At 43.3% G+C, this 19125-nt stretch overlaps 1 protein-coding gene across 4 annotated transcripts in view; it reads left to right on the top strand.

Moving 5' to 3' along the window:
• Positions 1-19125, top strand: part of SPOP (speckle type BTB/POZ protein) — a 52362-nt gene that overhangs the window by 9213 nt on the left and 24024 nt on the right. The window lies entirely within an intron of this gene.

Here is a 19125-nt window from a genome sequence, read left to right as displayed (position 1 = left end):
AAGGAAGTTAGATTAGCCTCAACCAGAGCCAGGGCCTTTTCAACTCTGGCTCCAGCCTGGTGGAATGCTCTGTCTCTTGAGACCAGGGCCCTGTGGGATCTGATCTCTTTCCGCAGGGCCTGTAAGACAGAGTTGTTCCACCTGGCCTTTGGCTCAGAATCAATTTGATTCCCTCCCCCTTTTTCTTTTTCCTTTCTCCTCCTATGATGAGATTGCTCCCTAATTGTTTTAATATTGTGTCTTAATCTTTTAAATTGTATTTTAATCAACTTGTTTTTATTATTGGTTGTTAGCTGCCCTGAGCCCGGTCTTGGCTGGGGAGGGCGGGGTATAAATAAATTATTATTATTATTATTATTATTATTATTATTATTATTATTATTATTATTCCTGTCCAGGATCTCTTTTTTAGAGAAAGACAGGGTGATTTTGCATTCCATTAAAATAAGTAAACAGGCAAAAAAAACCCAACAACCAAAATAAAAACCCAACCCTGACTGGGAATGATTTCTGTTGTGACTCATACATATTTCAGAAAAGCTAGAAAGCTATTTGCCAAGGATTCATTATTTTTGAGTTTCTACTTGCCTTCTGCACTGCATTTAGATTTGTAAATGCTCCTAGTCCTAGAGAAGTGGAGATGTGCGAATTCTCAAGGAGCATTGCAAGTATTCTCGCTAGTGCAGGGTAGGCCTGGGCGATGTATCAATACATTGCTTGAAACCACAATTTAAAGTTAAAATTGTGAGACTGATTACGGAATTTCCGATCCGGCAGTGTATTGCGAATCCCCCCCCAGCCCTTCTCACAGCCAACACCACACACTTCAATCAGGCCACCCAATAGTCGCCTGCTGCTAACCCACTCCCTCCCTCCACAGCCCAGCCGCCAGCCTAAAAAGTGTGGCTTGCCTGCCAGCCAGCCAGCCAGTGCTTTCATTTCTTTCCCTGGCTGCACAGGCACTGGCAGGCTACCTCCTCCCTCTGTTCCTCCTTGCACCAAGCGGGACCGTGCCGCAGCGAGCCTATCGTAGAAGTGAGCACTCCACCTGGTGCGGTGGCGCCCACCTAGCTTTGCCAGGAAGAGGCAGAAGCTGTTGCAAGGTGATGCCAAACATCTCTGACCAGCAACTGCCTTCTTCCTCCCCGCCTCCTTTCTGACATCTTAATATACCGCCATACCGCGAAGTTTAGCTAGCAAGATATTACGATGTTGGAAAGCAGATATCACCCAGCCCTAGCGTAGGGAAAAACTAGCGGTAGCTAACTTGTTTAATACTACTACTAATAATAATAATAATAAATTTTTTAATTATACCCTTCCTACCTGGCTGGGTTTCCCTAGCCACTCTGGCCTGGGCAAGAGTTTTAGCTTTGTAGCCTGGCCCATCAAAAGGCTTTGGGAAGGGGCACCTTTTCATACTATTAAACAAGAATCATGTTCTGGGAGCCCACATTCTAAACGAGTGAAAGCCAAGATGTCCAACTTCTTGGCTGTGGCTCTACTATAAATAACTCACAACTTGTCAGCTCGCCCCAGTTCCAGCCTCCTCCTGCTACAATATAGAAAGAGATAAATGCCCATTTAGTTATCCCTTAATTGTGATAACTCTTCTCCCACTCACTTCAAATTCTTCTGTATTGGGAAGGCAAAGTTGATATAGACCCTCCGCTGGGACCAGTTAGTTCAGCCAGCCAGAACAAACATTATTTAGTTTAGATTAACTTGCCCAGTCAAGAGGGCTCTGTACAGGTATCAGCGCTTGAAATAAAACCAATACATAAAATAAAATTGCCTCCTTGCTTGCCTCCCCTCCTGCTGTCTCTCCTTTACTCCAGTCAGTTTGAAATGCCTCTGCTAAATCCATCTTTCTCCAATTGCTGTGATCACAATATCCTTTTCCGTCAGCTCCCTGTACTTTGGCTACTCCTCACAGATCTGCTGCTTCAATCCTTCCACGTATCTCCCTGAACCTGGAAGTTCTTGCTGCCAAATGAATTGTGGCGGGCAACCACCAGTGAGAGGCAGGGACGCGGACTTATAAAAAATATTGGGGGGGCCGGGAAAGCTCGCGAAATGTAAATAAGCTCATGAATATGCAAATAAGCTCATGAATATGCAAATAAAGTGGCGCCGCCCCCTCATGAGCGAATAGGAGAGAGCGTGCTGCTGCCTATTTATCAGCTCCGGAACAGCTGATATGCGGGAAACCTGGGGCTAGAGGCAGGAGCCCCCGCCCCCGGGGATTCCCCTGTTCTCGCGGGGGACGGCCGGGGCTCTCCGGCTAGGGCGCGCGGCTGGCTGGCTGGCGAGGGAGCAGGTGGGGAGGAGGTGGGGGACGGCGGCGGCGCCCGAGATTATTGGGGGGGCTGAGCCCCCCCAAAAAATTTTTTGAGGGGGCTCAAGCCCCCTCAAGCCCCATGGAGTCGGCGCCTATGGTGAGAGGTTGTGAAATAACCTTACCTGGGAGACTTGCCTGGTGTCATGGTCTTTTCTGGGCCAGGTGAAGACCTCTTTGTTCATCCAGACCTTTAAATACCTTAGCCTCAGGCTCTTTTTCAAACACTGTTTTAATTTGGAATGTGTCGTCTGTGCTTTCTGTGTGGTATTTATGTAGGTCCTCCGACTTCATTGTTTTATTTTCCTTTATATTTATTTACTTGGAATGCCAGTTGATTTTTTACTTATTTATTGTAAAGTGCCCAGAGTACTTTTTATGTTATAGGGTGTCATATAGGGGTGTGTGCATAATTTCTCCACCTCTTTCACTTTCTCTACGTCAACGGTTCTCAACCTGTGGTTGCCCAGATGTTGTTGGACTACAACTCCCTTCATCCCTGAGCTCTGGCCTTGCTAGCTAGGGGCGATGGGAGTGGTGGTTCAACAACATCTGGGGACCCACAGGCTGAGAAAGGCTGCTCTATATAGTCTACTAGTTACTCCAGGGGTCTGCAAGGTTTACCTCGCCTGGGCTGGTTCACTCCAGCGGAGATCCCTCTGTGGGCCAGATAGCACACGCGCCCATGATTTCAGGCACTGCGGAAGCGAGTCCCTGCGCCGCGCTGCACTGGTTTAGCGCAGCGTGCGGGGATTCACCAAGCGAGCGGCTCGGTTCGGGGGCGGCTCGTGGGCCATTTAAACAATCCCTGTGGGCCACTTGTGGTCAATGATCCATAGGTTGCCAACCCCTGAGTTACTCTTTGATTTTTCCTCTCTGTTCTTTCTTCCATTCTGTTCCCTATGCCTCCTGCGCCTCCTTCAAGCAACTCCTTCATCTCCCTTCATTGACTGCTCTAGCAAACCTCTTCCTCAATCACAGTTTCTCCATCCGTAACTTCTCCCTTCCACCTCTGTCTTGTCGAACACATAATAGAGTGTAAGGTCTTTTGTCAAGGTAACCACAGAAGCACCGACTCTGAATCAATGTGCAGTGGTAGTAATAGGTCATAGCTCTTCTGCAGATGGAAAAGAAGTAGAAATTCTCATTTGTAGCTTGCAAAAAGAGAGTTGGCTAAATGCTGCAAAATAAGTTAGCACGGCTTAAGGGAAGGAACTTGTGTCAGAGTCTGAACACAGGTAGGCACTAGAGAGTTGCTGTGCTTAGTTCAGAAGAAGAGCAGCGGGTTGTCCTGAATCAAGACATTTTGGGAAACAGCTGAAATACTGGAGCCTTGCAGGAGAGCACTTGGAGTTCTCATCTGAGGGTATAAATTAAATATCCATTAGGCTGCATTCTTTTTTAGCCTGGTTTAATGATGGCTGATGAAAACCCTGCAAAACTGCAGGGCTTGCGAAGAATGTTTGCTTTCTTAAGCTGGAGCAACATGTGGCTGTTATAATATTTTGCTAATTAGTTATAAAAATATACAAAAGAAGAAGAATGGGGGTGGGGGAACTACACATTGTCAGCAGGTCGTGTTTCCAAGCCCCAGCTGCCTCTATTTCTCTTTTTCAGAGTAGCATTGAGAGAGAGTGTGTGATTTGTACAGAAGTAGTTGTAGACAGGAGTGGGAGTGCTTAACCCTTTCCCATGCCCACCACTTTTGCAATCTCCCTGTCTCCAGTGATGAGTGTGGGAAGGCTTGAGCCCATCTTTCCCATTTTATTCCCTGCAAGCTGATCACAACCTGCCAGCATTTTTCAGTGGAGAAGTGGTGCTGACACTTTGGGAAGATGCCATATTTGCATCTGGAGGCAGGTACCCAATTTCTCCATGCTCACACGTTTTAAAGGGGAAAGCTGTGATTTATATATGCATGTACCTGTATCTGGCACATGGTATCACCTGCACATCTGAATTGTACTTGAGCATCATTAGCCAAGTACCAAAACAGTTGCTTAAGAGGATGCCTCAGATTTTCATCTTTGTGAATTCTCTCAAAATGTTCCTGCATTTGGTCCATTGTCTTCTATCTTTACATATGATTAATATTACAGTCTTTGACATGATTCTTTATACTTGCTAACAGTGTTTGAAATTTGCCAGGCGCATTTGGCCCACTTGCGACCAAGTGAAGATGCCTGGGCTCCAGAATGGTGCCTGACGTCTCCACCATCTGGAAGTGCATGCCTGGGGATCCTTGGATCTTGACAGTTTTCACACACTAGCAACACATCCTGTAGAACTCTGTCCGTTATATTTTATCTGCACAATCAGAACGAATTTCAGAAACCAAAAAGTTGTACTGAAAACTATGACTTTCAAGCTGTCTGACCCCAAAATGGCAACTAGGCATTCTGTTTTGGTGACTGCAACCCTGGCTTAAGGAGCCATTTGGCACCTAGCATATATATCTCAGTTTCTAACACTGGTTGCTAAGTTGAGTGGCCAGCTAGCCCAAGATACAGGGAACTCTCTGGACTCTATGGCTCATTTAGTTTAGACTTAATCTTTAATCAGGAAGCTCTCCTTTTCTAGCTGATTCGAGCTACTAGAAACCCACTTTGGCAAGTGAATGAGGGGAGGGGAGGGCCCAAGCTCCGTTACTCCCCCCCCCATTTAAATGCTTAGAAGCCGTTTTAACAATCAATCAATCAACCAACAGGCCCCTACAAGATTTCAATGTCACAAATGTTGATCATTCACCTGCCTGATATTGGCAACTGAGAGGGCTGTGTACAGTGATACCTCAGGTACACTTCAGATTACATACGCTTCAGGTTACAGATTCCGCTAACCCAGAAATAGTGCTTCAAGTTAAGAACTTTGCTTCGGGATGAGAACAAAAATCGTGCTCCGGTGGCGCGGCAACAGCTGGAGGCCCCATTAGCTAAAGTGGTGCTTCAGGTTAAGAACAGTTTCAGGTTTGACCTCCGGAACGAATTAAGTACTTAACCTGAGGTACCACTGTATTAGCTACGAAAAAATCAGTTGCTAGCGTAAAGGTTTAGTTGAGGTTCTTTATCACTGAAAGATTAATATAGTTGCCTCCTCAACTTACCCAGTTTTCCCAGCAAGTACTTGGAGAACCTGGTGAAGGCCAGTAATTAAAGGCACACTGTAAAAAATGAGTGTGTCCTAAGAAATTGTTAACTTTGGAACTGATTATCACTGAACTCAGATTTCCTAAATCAGGGTTTGCCATACTGTGGTCCACGAGTTTCATTCAGGTGGTCTGTGGCTTGTAAAAATACAATTGAAGATCGTATAGCACCTGGCAAGTGCACCACAATTGCTACAAAAGGCCGAAAAATTATTAAGTGGTCCACCCAGACCCTCAGCAATTTTCAAGCGGTTTATGGGAAGAAGGTTTGGGAACCACTGACTTAAATGGTGCACATGCAGCTGTTATATAGATCTTAATCCCACGTGATTCCGCAACTGTAGCCTGCAACCTCAGCAACTTTAACTACAGATACTTGATATATTGCAACTGAGGAGCTAATTAACACCCTTTTTGTTGGCCAGGTCCTGAGGAACGTGTGCGCACACGCAGCTTCACATATGTGGATCACTTTATTACCTTCCAAGACAGCTCTGTGACGCCGAAGTTAATGTGGCGATCCCTACATAAGAGCTTTTCTTAACGTTTGCTGGAGCCAGGCCAACTTCTCGCTCTGAGTCTTGTGTGTTTAATTTTGGACCCCGCAATCTCTTTCTTGCCAGATAGGCGTGTTCCTTAGGGCATTTGAGCACTTGCTGCTTATGTTTTACTGTCTTTTCTCTTGAACTGCAGCTTGCCCTGATAGAGCCTTCGGATTTTTATTTTGTAATAAGAAATAAGATGCATACGGCAAGTAGTCTTTCTGTGCGTCTGTAAAGATCCTTATTGGGTGTGGACTGTTAAAACGATGTACTTCTATGGCCCTACTGGAGGTTTTTGTGTAACTTCACTTTGCCAAAGGGTGCACTTCTGGTAAGAGGCTGTGGAAAGAATAACTTATTTGCTGATGCATTAAAGAGAGGAATGTCTCTCTCCTGCTTTGATTCAAGGCATCTGCTTCTCTACCCAGTGATCACAGTGTTACCAGGTCATGAATTCTGAAAACAAAAATACAGTGTTGGGGCACCTTAAAGATGAGGGGCTCTAAGACTTAGTCCAGCCTTTCTCAACCTGTGGGTCTCCAGATGTTGTTGAACTACAACTCCTGTCACCCCTAGCTAGCAAGGCCAGAGCTCAGGGATGATGGGAGTTGTAGTCCAACAACATCTGGGGACACACAGGTTGAGAACCACTGACTTCATCTGTTGCAGATAACACAACAAACAGGACCAGTGTTAGAAATTAGCCAAGTGCATTTTGTGACTGGCGCAGGTCCAGCTGGGACCATGTGGAGATCTCTGGATGCCAGACTGGCAACAGGGGAAAGCAAAATGTCACTTAGAGAAGGATCTGAAATATTTTTCTTGAAGCTTGAATTATTCTTTTATTTGATGTTTCAATGTGTTGTGAACTGCTTTGAGATTTGTTCTATAAAATATAAAGTGGTATAGAAATAATGATAAATAATTCCACTGCAAACAAAAAATGGCTCCGAGACATTCCATTGTGGCAATCACAACCTAGGTTTAAAGTGCCATTTATCAATTTAGATTATATATCTGAGTTTTTAACACTGAACATGACTATCATTCCAGAAGTCAATTGATTGTATTTCTTCCCATTCAAATGACTTGGCTTACAAACCATAAATAACAACAATATAATGGAACATTACAAATACAGCATAAATCATATAATTAACAAATCATCAAAACAATTGCAATCTGTGAAACAAACCAGCAATTAAAAAATGAGCTAAACATCACAATTACAGCCTAAGTCATATTACATGATTAACAGATAAATAAGGCATTTACAAATCTAATAAAATAATATTAACAAAATAGCAACTAGAAATAAGTTCATACATGCACACTCCCCCCAGTGAATCATAATCTTTTACTCTATTCAGTTTATTCAACTAAATATACACATCCATTACACAGGAGGACCCTGATCTAATAAACCCAGCTGTGTTTCTGCAGGAGATTTCTCTCCATGTAAATAGTAGGTGTGGGGGCCCTGATCCATTTCAGGTCTGTAGTAAAGTCAAAGCATTGAAAATTCAAACGCACGCACACACCAAATTCCCAATCCACTTTGGGGAGATCACACTGGAAACTTTGCTTTTGAAAGATGCACCAAGTTCTTTCCATGAAGTCTGAAAATATGTTGGCAAGGCATGCATGTTTAGAGTCAAATGTGCTCCATGCTGTTACCTTCCATCTGTCCTTTTGGTTTGGTTCTTTCCCCTTTGCAACTACATTTGGTTGAGCTGTATTCCCTGCTGCTCCAAGAAGGGTGAAACATGTGGGCATCCTTTAGCCACCAAGAGCAGCCAAAAGCATTGCCGCCGAACATCATAGGTTGCTGCTTCCATAGGGATACAGCTAGGTGCCATTTCACCTTTACCTCTTCTCCCCATCCCTCTCATTTTGCTACGTTTGCCTCTCATTCTCTTTTAGCAACAGCTTTATACCAAATTATATAGCTCTGGCAACGCTGAAGAACAGCATTAACAGCAATTTTCCTTTCCGGCCTGCTAAGTAATCCTCCTTATAAATGGAGCAGTGTTTTTTCTTTGGTTTCTTTTACAGCTTGACGTTCAAACTCCTTTTCCTATTTCATCAGTGTGCATCCTTCTCCTAATTATACATCAAACCTCTTGCTTTTGCCATACTGGTTCTATTGTGTCTTTCACATTAGTGCCTTTGCACCTTCCCATTATCTATGGAATATGATACTTCTCATTTTTGTGTGATATTCCCCCCCCCCCCCTTCCTGAGTCCCTAACACCTATCTCTTTTATTAAAGGTTTCACATTAGGAGTGATTTCACTATCTTTGGTGTGGGCGGGCCCCAGATCCATTTGTCTCTGCTAATGTTGTTTGGGTTCAGCCAACCGTGTTCTCTAGATATCAGTGCTTGTTTATTTGTTTCTGCTCCATTTCAAAAGCTTTGTCTGAAAAGCCAGCTCTGAAATGGAAACGGTAGCCAATTAAAATCATGCTCTAATGTTTAGGTGGTAATTGCATCTCCTACATCCCCAAAATGGTAAACTTATGACACTTAAGTTAGATTTATCATACCTTAGAAAATGTGGGTTTCTTAAACTTGTTCAGAACGTGACATACCTGTAGTCATTTTACATGGGTGCACATTGAGGAGATGAAATGTCCTCTGTATTGAAAATGGTGACTTTCCCTCATCAGAAATGAAAATGAGACTCTAATCCAGGGGTGGGGAAGCTGTGGCCTTCCAGATATTGCTGGATTTTAATTCTAGTCAGAACTGACCACTGACCATACTGGTGGGAATTGGAGTCTAGCACCACTGTCTGGAGAGCTGCAGTTTTCCCATTCCTGCTCTTGCCAAAATAAGTCTGTTTTGAACTCTGGCAAGCCTCCACATTGGTGGAAATGGCATTGCCAACTGTAGTTTAGACTTCATAGTTTGAGGAAGGGCCACAGCTCAATGGTAGTGCATCTGTTTTGCATGTAGACGGTCCCAGATTCAATCTCAAGGTAAGGCTGGGAGTGTTTTCTGCATGAAATGCTGAAGAGCATCTGCCAGGTAAAGGACCCCTGGACGGTACAGTACAGTCAAAGGCGACTATGGGGTTGTGGCGCTCATCTCGCTTTCAGGCCAAGAGAGCTGGCCTTTGTCCACAGACAGCTTTCTGCATCATGTGGCCAGCATGACTAAACCACTTCCGGCGCAACAGGACACCGTGACGGAAACCAGAGCGCATGGAAACGCTGTTTACCTTCCCGCCGCAGCGGTACCTATTTATCTACTTGCACTGGCGTGCTTTCGAACTGCTAGATTGGCAGGAGCTGGGACAGAGCAGTGGGAGCTCACCCCAGCATGGTTCGAACCGCTGACCTTCTGATTGGCAAGCCCAAGAGGCTCAGTGGTTTAGACCACAGCGCCACCTGCATCCCTTGCCAGTTAGTGTAGACAGCACTGAGCTACACGGACCAACTTTGTTTAAGGTGGTTTCCCATATTCATTTGTAGAAAAGATGGCAAATAGTATAGAGACTGGTTTTTTAGGATCTCTTGGAGAACCTGATTGGCGATAAGTTTAAGAGAACTGAAATATTACTTCCGTCAATACATAATAAATCTATGGAAGCAAGCTTAGAGGAAAAGATGACACATATAAGTTTGGAGTTCACATTGGTCGTCTGCTAAAAATCCAAAATGTGCATCTAACACCAGGTAAAGGTAGAACAGGCTTCTCACCTGGATATAGATTTCAGTAGCTTGGCCCACAAGGTGATGCACAGAATCCTGTCCTTATGGGGCAGCAGCCATTGGGGGCAGAGTCTGCTCTGCTGTAGTCCCAGTGCTGTGGAATGTGCACCCAGAAAATTCATTCTGAAGATTCAGGCTTTTAAAGTCTGAGTTGCAATTGTACAGAGTTTGTTTTAAGCAGCGCCATTCTGTTGGTACTCATATGATGGGACAAGGGCACAAAGGGGTTGCAGGGCTTTGCCTTTATTTAGCCCCCTGCCAGTTGTTGAGCAGCTTCTTCCAGCTTTTATAAGTCCACTGTAACTTGCCCCGCTGCAGACATTTACCCTGAATTTTTGGAAGGATTTCTTAAAGGTTTGCTCTGAACTTGTGGGAAGTTGGAAGGCACCACATGACAGCAGATGTGGGGCTAAAAGTATAGCCCCGCTTGTCTTGCCTGTTTCTGTGAGTAATGACTAAATAGGGCTGCTGGCTCTGCTAGTTTTGGAATCGTGGATTACACTGCTGGTGCTTTATTTAAGTTTGTAAATAGCTTTGAAGAGGTGTGGGAGCTAAATGTGTCAGAGGAATTAAATCAGGACTTGGAAAGGTATGCCGTTGCTTCTGAGCAGCCCCCGTGTTGAAGGATGACAGTGTTCGAAATTAGCCAGGCGCCAGGTGCGTTTTGGAACTGGCGCAGTCCAGTTGTGACCATGTGGAGATTTCTGGATGCCAAGCTGGCAACTGGGGAAAGCAAAATGTCACTTAGAGAAGGATCTGAAATAGTTTCCTTGAAGCTTGAATTTGTTTTATTCTGGATTGCTTTATTTGATGTTTTAATATGTGGTATACCTCTTTGTAATTTTGTTCTTTAAAATATAAAGCAGTATAGAAATGGAAATAACAAGAACAACAACAACAACAACCCAGAGGAAACAGTGCCTAGACATTCATTTCATTGTGGCGACCCCAGCCTAGGTTTAAGTTGCCATTTGGTAATTACATTATAGGTTTTAGTTTATAATATTGGTAACAAAGTACTGTAGTTAGCCACAAACTACTGATTTTGCCGCAGTTCCAACCCCACTTAGCTGAGGTTAAGCCCCATTAAATTCATTAGGATTTATTTCTGAATAGACATGCTTAGGATTGTGCTGATAGTAGTTCGTCCTCCTTCTTGCATAAACTGTTTTACTTTAGGGGAGAAGGGGCTGTGCTGCTGAAATTGCTTCACCCCATCTCTGATATGCCTCGGCAGCGTGGCGAACAGTGCTCTTGGCAATTCAAATGTTGCGTTGCCGCAAGTTCTCGAGAAGAAAAAAAAGGAATCTGAGGCATGCAGGAGTAGAGAGAATTGGTTTTATCTGCTCTTCTTCGTTTTATTGGTGATTCACTTTTACAGAGATTGTTATTGACTTTAAAAATTGTTTTTATATTTTTATTACTGCGAGCTGCCTTGAGTGCTATGTGCAGAAAGGCAGGATCTAAATTGAAATAATAAACAACCGCAGGGAGAGGGAGAACTTACCTCTGTTCCTGTCTTCTCTCCCTGCTAGAAGTTGGCCAGAGAAACTTTGACCTCTGGTTAGGATTCATCTGTTGAGGTGTTTTCTTCCCCCTTCTCCTTAGCTATGCTGACATCTACTCTCAGGGAACAAGCTGCAAATTTTGGACAGGGCTTGGAATGCACAGAGGCTTCAAGGCGGGCATTTGATAAACAATTTGGACACCAGGTGTTTGTTAAAAAAGAAGAAGCAGCCAGGGGGACAGGCCAGGAAGGTATGTGGTTGCATGCCAAGCCACAGAAGTTAAGAGTAGAAAGTCAAGCTGCCTCACCACCCCCTTGTGTAAGCTGCCTTGTCCCATGTTCTGTCAGTATTCTGGGCTCCGAGATGCAAAACAACAGCCCTCGCCTCTGGAGAAATCCAGAGTTGGCTCACAGTTAAAGCAGAGTCACCAGCACTTTGTGCACAACTGTCAAACTTGTTTCCCCACCAAATAAAATAAAGTGCTCAGTAAAAACCTGGAGAGAGAGAACTTGGTGGATCCGGTTGCCCTGCTGATTGTATCTTCCTGAAACCTGTCTGTCTAACCATGAGAAGCCCAGAATAAGAACTGCCCCATGACTACTGGGGAGCAGGGAAATAAGGCAGATACAGTGGTACCTCGGTTTTCAAAAGTCTCGGAAGTCAAATGTTTCAGTTTTCGAATGCCGAAAACCCAAAAGTAGATGCTTCGGTTTTCAAACTCGGAAGTCGAACATGCTACGCGGCTTCCGCTGAGTGCAAGATCCTAGCTGTCGGCTATTGGGGTTTCGGTTTTCAAATGTTTTGGAAGTCAGACGGTCTTCCAGAACGAATTACGTTCGAAAATCAAGGTACCACTGCATTCTGAGACCCATCTAGAATTTAACTCTCTGATTTTCTTTATGTACACCACCTCAACATTGTAGCTATGCTCTTTGGTTTCATTCATTACGTTTTGGTTTTAACTGAGATTTTGTTTACCGCATAGATACACTTACTGATTTAGTTTTCAGTTTAGAAATGAATAGAATAAATATGTTCCGTAATCCAGAATTCCGCCCACTCCACCAATCTTCTGTGGCTACTCCGTACCAAAGAAAAGGTACTCTGCACATATCCTTTTCATCAATCCTGTGTTGCAAAGGAAAGAAAAAGCCTAGCAAACTATCAGACTGATCATTCAGAATGTGACCAGTCTCTCTGTGCTTGAGAATGAAAGCGAAGGATCACATGTTTATGTTTTTAACCCCCTTCCCCTCCCCCCCAAAAAAATTGCTCGTGGAAATACAGTACTTCACGGATTGCTCTGATATGTAGATAGGCTTCAGAATACTAGGATCTGAAAGAAATACAACAATGGAAACTATTCAGAGAGAAGCATGCTTCCAGCGTACAAAACTGCCCATATGAGCTCTAGATAAAATCACTGACACCAACAATTAAAGGACCATGGGTAGGAAGTGGAAGAGGAGAGTTTGACTGAGCTTTTGATGAACAGCTCACAGCAGCAGACCAGTGATACAACTCTGCTGAAGACATCTCTGTTGTTTTCAGAACATTCAGCGCAAAATGAAGCACCAAAGTCCCCCCCCCCCCCCGGTTTCAAAGCAGATCACTATAAATAAACCTAGGAATACATGGCTGTTCACAGCTAGCTTAATTGTAAGGACATAAAATATTACGCTGCTGGATCCGACCTAAGGATGCCTGTTTCTAAGTGAGGCAGCTAGATGCCCTTAAGAAGTTAACAAGCAGGAAATGGTGGACATTATTATACTTACCCCCATCTCCAGCCTCTGCATAACGCCTTTGAACATCACAGTTCTATTTAGCTGTCGAGACACCTGTTGTCCATTAATCTGTTTTAAAGCCACCTTCTCTAGTGGTCATCACTGGATTTTGTGGCACTCAATTCCACAAGTTAATTTGGGATGAAGTAGGACTTCCATTTATTGTGAACCTTCATTGGAATGATCCAGAGTTCAGGTCTTTTGGAAGAGAGGAATTTCTCTTCTTTATGGTTTTATATACTTCTTTCATGCGCTCCCAGGGTCACGTTTTCTGTATTTAAAAAGCCTCTTTTGTACATTTTCTAGTTTCATGATACTATTTTTATGATTCAGCTGCCAGTGTAGTGCACATAATGGACTAATTTGGACAATACAGTAATATCTTAATGAGCCAAGAGATGAACAAGCCTTATGGGGGTGCATACTGCCTTTCTGATCTTCCTTCCATTGCAGGGAAGCAAGCAAACCAGGAAACCTTCTGTGATCTGTAGTTTCCCATTTCATCTAAACTGGGAAACAGTTGAAATAAACAAAAATATTGTCCAGTAGGACCTTAGAAACAACTAAGTTTGTTCTGGGTATGTGCATGCACACGAAAGCTTATACCCAGAACAAACTTAGTTGGTCTCTAAGGTGCTACTGGACAATTTTTTTATTTATTTCGACTGTGTCAGACCAACAGGGCTACCTACCTGAATCTGGGAAACAGTTGCTGTTTCAGAACAAGCCAGGCTATGAAGGCACAGTTTTAAGTTGGCTTCATATTTTGGCCATTAACCATCTTTTCCCACTTTGGATGAACTGCGAAACGATAGATAATGGAAGACTTTCTGGTTTCCTTACATAAAGAAATAAGCAAAGGGACCAATGGCATGGCCAAAAAGCTCATTCATATCTCACCTTTATGAGTCAAATAAATATAGCCTATGGCTCTGTTCACACACCTGTTTACTCTGCATGCAGTACGCTTCTGCTGCTGATTTGGGAATTGGTGTGCGCACAACATCATTTGCAATTCATACCTGCAGTTTCTTACAAAATAATGCATTGTGATGCATTCACCCCCCAACCCAGCTTCAGTCTGAGTTGAGAAAAGGGGACTGTGTACCTATCACTGGTTTAAAAGGCAGGTAGGTGATTCTTTTTTCCAATTCTGAACCAAGGTAATTTGTGGGGAAACATCAAAATTCAGTATTTCATAAGAAACAATGAAATAGATATAGGATGGATTGTGGTTAACATTGTGCGGACACCGCTTCCAAATCAACAGTGGGAGCATAATAAATGCAAACAGCAGTATGTACACAGCCTAAATATCCTCATCTTCCTTCATTTCTCCCTTTCTCCCTTTTTCTCATTTAACACTTTCACTGCCTCTGACTGGTTTCCTGCTTTTCAAGAATTTAAAGGGGTTTTTGTTTTTTAGTGTTTTATAGCTTTGAACATTTACAGCTTAAATAACTTCCTTATTGTCATTTCTTATCTGGTTTGCCAGAATTTGTGCTTAAAAAGAAAAAAGATTCTTCATGTATACAATAAAGCAACCTTCTATCCATTCATCTATTTAACCGGCAAACTTGTGGCCTTGTTTGTGTCTTTTCTTTTCTATGTCGTTTAAGTCTCGATTAGGTTGTTTGTAAATAACCTCTAAGCTTTCTGCAGAGATTCGATCCTCTTAATTATACCTTTCAGCTTCCTTTTACCTTAACACGTCTTCTCCTTGTCGGTTTCTTGACTTTGTTCCAAGGCACAGTTGTTTGTTTTGCCTGGACAGTTTTGTGTCTCCTTTCATGATCCAAAATTGCATTTACCCAACTAATTTGAGCGTTGTTGAAGTCCTCCAGTATTATTAATAGTCATTAGCTGCATCTGTGTTTTATCACAATCAGAGTTTGTCAGCAGGGCAATACTGTACCCTTACCTTTTTCATCTTTTACTGTACCCAAAGTATTATAGGCTCTCCTTTTTGCTCAGTATAAGATTTGCGTTGAAGGTAGTTTATAAATTGCAGCGAAACAGGAAATCTGCACACTTTCTTGGTTAGCCAGCCAAAATTTGTGGTTTCTGTCAGTTCTGTCTGCCCTCCTAGCTCAGGGGAGGCGTGGAGATTGCTCCCTGCAGTTTTCTTGGCCTTTGAAAGCATTTGGACCAGCTAGAAGTTTTGCTACTTCCAGTTGTCTCTGAAGACCACTGTGAGGTCCCAGATGAGCTTCTGCTGCTCATTGCTCAGTTTGCTCTCATCACAGACTTTCTCTCCAAGTAAAAGAGATGCTTTCTGCTGACAAGTGCATTTGTGGACCCCTGATTAGAAACTTAAAGATGTATAAGCATTATTTGGGGTGTGGGTGGAGAAATTCAGCTTTACCTTTGGATTTTTCTTTGTTCAAAATTCTAGGCATTCTGGTGAGCAAGGACTTTTCTTTCCCTCTGCGTTTGGGAATTTAGGAATCACTTTTAATAAATAAAATTCTTTTAAGCAATAATTTAAAAAACCCTGAAGCAGTAGTCCAAATTCCTGGGTGTCAGCAAAACATTCTTAGGAACCTAGCTATCAAACATATCTGTTGTTGTTTTCAGCGATCTTCAGCCTGAAATAGGTGACCATGTAATTGAAGAAGGGAAATGAACCATCAGGTGGAAATTCATTGGAGAGCTTCTGTGAAATGCTTAGGATATAAGTCATGGCTGTGATCTGTGTGCAGCACTGAGGGCCATGTCAGAAATATTAGCAGGAGGCCAGCTCTCAATTTGCAAAGGAAGCAAAGCAAAGCAAACGTCTGCCAGAAGTGTCCACCCACATAGTGCAACAGCAGTTTGGTCAGGATGGTGAAATTCCCCTGGCCATTAGATGCTGGTTGGTGCCAAGGGCTTGGACATATTTTTACCCAGTCCTGCTTTCTTGGATAGTGGAGTCTGTCTAATGCTTCCTTCTGCCTATGGGAGAGGCACAATGTCCTAACAAATGCTTTCACGTCTTAATGGAAGCCTGACTTAGACACCTTGAGAATTTCTCTCTCTCTCTCTCTCTCTCTCTCTCTCTCTCGTCATGGGCTTCAATTAAAGAAGAAACTCTAAAAGCCAGGCAAGTGTTTAATAACATTGTGATCAAATGCAAAAATCTTACAGTCTTTTAGATGTAACTCTCTCTAAGTGGTTGTTGGTTCCAGTTGGGGCTGGTAGGGCAGAAGACAAGCGTAAGTGCAGCCAGAACGGATGGCAGCAGATCCAACTAATTCGTTTTGTTGCCATCCTCTTCCTTGCCAAGTTCTACAAGGCCAGTACTGAAACTAAAGTGGAAGAAACTTAGACTGATAGTAAGTAAGCAGACTGGCTGAGAGCAGACTTCCATTTGTCCTAATGGGCCATCTTCCACTGCTCCCTCCTCTGTTCAGATTGTTCTCCTTCTCATACAACCTGTTGCTAGTCCCTAAAACCACATCTCACTTCCAGCTTCCTAGTGCATCTCACCCACCCAAATTTGCCAAAAGTGCTAATGGAACAGATGAGGGAGGTTTATTCCTTCCAGGGTCATTTCTAATGTACAGTCCTCTAGGGATTCGCACTGGCATGGGAGTGGGGGTGTTCTTTACTGACATAATCAGTGCTTTTCCTGAGATCATGCAGAGCAAGCCACGCCATAGCCCCCTCTATAATCCGGAGGAATCTTAGACATTTGCGTGACATTTTTTATTATCCTGCTAGCAGCAGGTCTTAATTTGAGCCCCAGAACTAGTTTCAACGTCAGGCTTTGCTTTGTACCTTTGTGTCTGCAATTGTTATCTTATGCAAGTATAGGGAGTAGCATGGACCCTGTGAGCAGTCTCAACTCCTGTTCTACAGGATCTATCCTTTATGTATTACATTTGTGTCTCTAGCAAGGAGCTCCAGTTGGCATGCTTGGTTCTCCCTACTCCTGTTTTCTCCTGTTAGGCTGAGAGAGAGTGTGTGTCTGGCCCAAGGCCGCCAAGTGGGCTTCCTAGCCGAGTGGGAATTTGAACCCTTGTCTCCCAGATCCTAGTCTGGCATTCAATTTGCTCCCCAACACCGCTTCTCGATATAATCAAATCCAGGAAGAATCCACCTGCTTTGCATTTTGGCCTCACTCAGGCGAATGTCAGCATCTCAAATTGGCTTTGTGTGTCTACAATAAGTACACACATTAGTTCTTGGTTTGTCCTGCCTAGCGGGTTGTTAGGAGTTGAAATTGGAGTCCGAATCCCTATTATTGTTGGGACTTGGTTGGGGAAATTTCAGGAGCCTGTAAGCTTGATTTCAGCTGCCCATTTCCAACCCCTGTTGGGTTCTTGCTGCTCTTGCCACCCTCCCCACCCAATGCCAGGCACTTAGTGGGAGTGGGAGGAATGCCTGAGCCTGCACAGGTTTCCCTTCCCTCATCTCACAGCAAGCTTCCATGGATCTTGTGGTGTCCTAAGGGTGTGTAAAAACCTAGGAAGCTTCTGCTTATGCAGAGTCCTGCACAGCAGGATTCAAATTAATGGCTCATTCCAAGTAGTAATTTGATGCCCTGGCATGGTAGTGTGTGAAATCTTCTTTTCAGAGAGTGAAGCAGCGTGGCGGGTAATCTCTCTGTGCCAGGCTAATCTCGATATCTGCTGTGTTTCTGAAAGCTTTGTTGCCTTTTGAAAAATCTATTTAATTTTCTCTTGGTGATTCAGAACTGTGTTGATAATACTCTTATCAGCTTGCTTTAAGCCAGATGTGTATGGTATGTGCAGATTTGTCTGTTTTGTGATGGATTTTTTTTTAACACCTTCTGTTGGTTACTTCTTACTTTTCTTTCCACAGTGCTGGGATTCACTACCCCCCCCTTTTCTGTTTTAACATGGTGTGTGTGTGTCTGTGTGGTTTGCAATGGGGGTACACAGTTGACAATTCTTGGTTTTTAGCAAATTTTCCTTTTATATGATATAATGGAAACCCGTCCTGAATCTCCTCCTTAGTTTTCCTTCCCCAGACACGCAGGATAACCCACCTTCCTCTTAGTGTCCTTAGTGTAGGATTTAATTTGGGGCAAGAAGCAGCAACTTAGGAAAGAAGATGAGTGTTGGTTAGCTCAGGGTGGTTATATGGAGTACAGTTGCACCTTGGAAGTCGAATGGAATCCGTTCTGGAAGTCCAATCAGGTTCCAAAACGTTTGGAAACCAAAGGGCAGCTTCTGATTGGCTGCAGGAAGCTCCTGTGGCCAGGAGCTCCTTTTCCCAGCTTTGGCCTGGTAACGTGAAGGACTTGGCTTCCCTCCCTTCCTGTGGCCAACTTCTGACTAAAAAACCATGCCCCAAATATGCCCCTAGACCTTTATATACTCAAAAATCTGTGCCATTCCATATCCAAAGGTGGATCTTGTCATCCCTCCCTTACACACACAAACAAACACAAATGACTCTGCAAATTGTTGGTTAAACTATGTGCAGAATCAAACAGAAGACATTGCCACTTCATACCTCCTGACTGGAGCATTGGAATTCCCTGCTCTTAGAATTTCCCATTATTTGCAAAAATTCAGTAAGCCTGCAATTTGCATGGGCGTTACATTCTGGGGATTGCCTCTAAAGCCCAAATGTGATCATGGCTAAGTTGTGAATATTAATTTCAGTGGGTCTTATTTGAGTAAAACTTAGTTTAACACTAGCAACTGTATTGTTTAGTTCTTATTACGCTTTATGTTATAAATATGCATCTATAATCTTAGCTGTATTGTGAGTTGCTTTATGAATGCTTTTCTGCTTCAGAAGTGGGATGTAAAAACTACTAGCAGTAACAAAAAATAAAGACCACAAGAGGGATTATTTCCTATGTGTCTTCTGTAAGTATTTACCTGTAGAATTATTATTATTATTATTACTATTATTATTATCCATCTGACAGGGTTTCCCCAGCCACTCTGGGGGATATTTGTATAAAATATATACCATTTTTCAACCTTAGCAATTCTCGGAACAGTTCACACTACTCCAGTCAGATTTATAGGCTAGTGATGTTACCTTCATAGCAACACTAGGCACATACCACATGGCAAATTCAGTAGCCCTCACCATTGAACATGCAGGCAGATAGTTTTATGGAAAT

The sequence above is a fragment of the Podarcis vaucheri genome, assembly GCF_965113315.1.
Source record: "Podarcis vaucheri genome assembly, chromosome: 13".
NCBI classification, from domain to species: Eukaryota; Metazoa; Chordata; class Lepidosauria; order Squamata; family Lacertidae; genus Podarcis; species Podarcis vaucheri.
The sequence above is the reverse complement of the archived record's forward strand: the minus strand, read 5'-3'. Positions and strand labels throughout refer to the sequence as shown.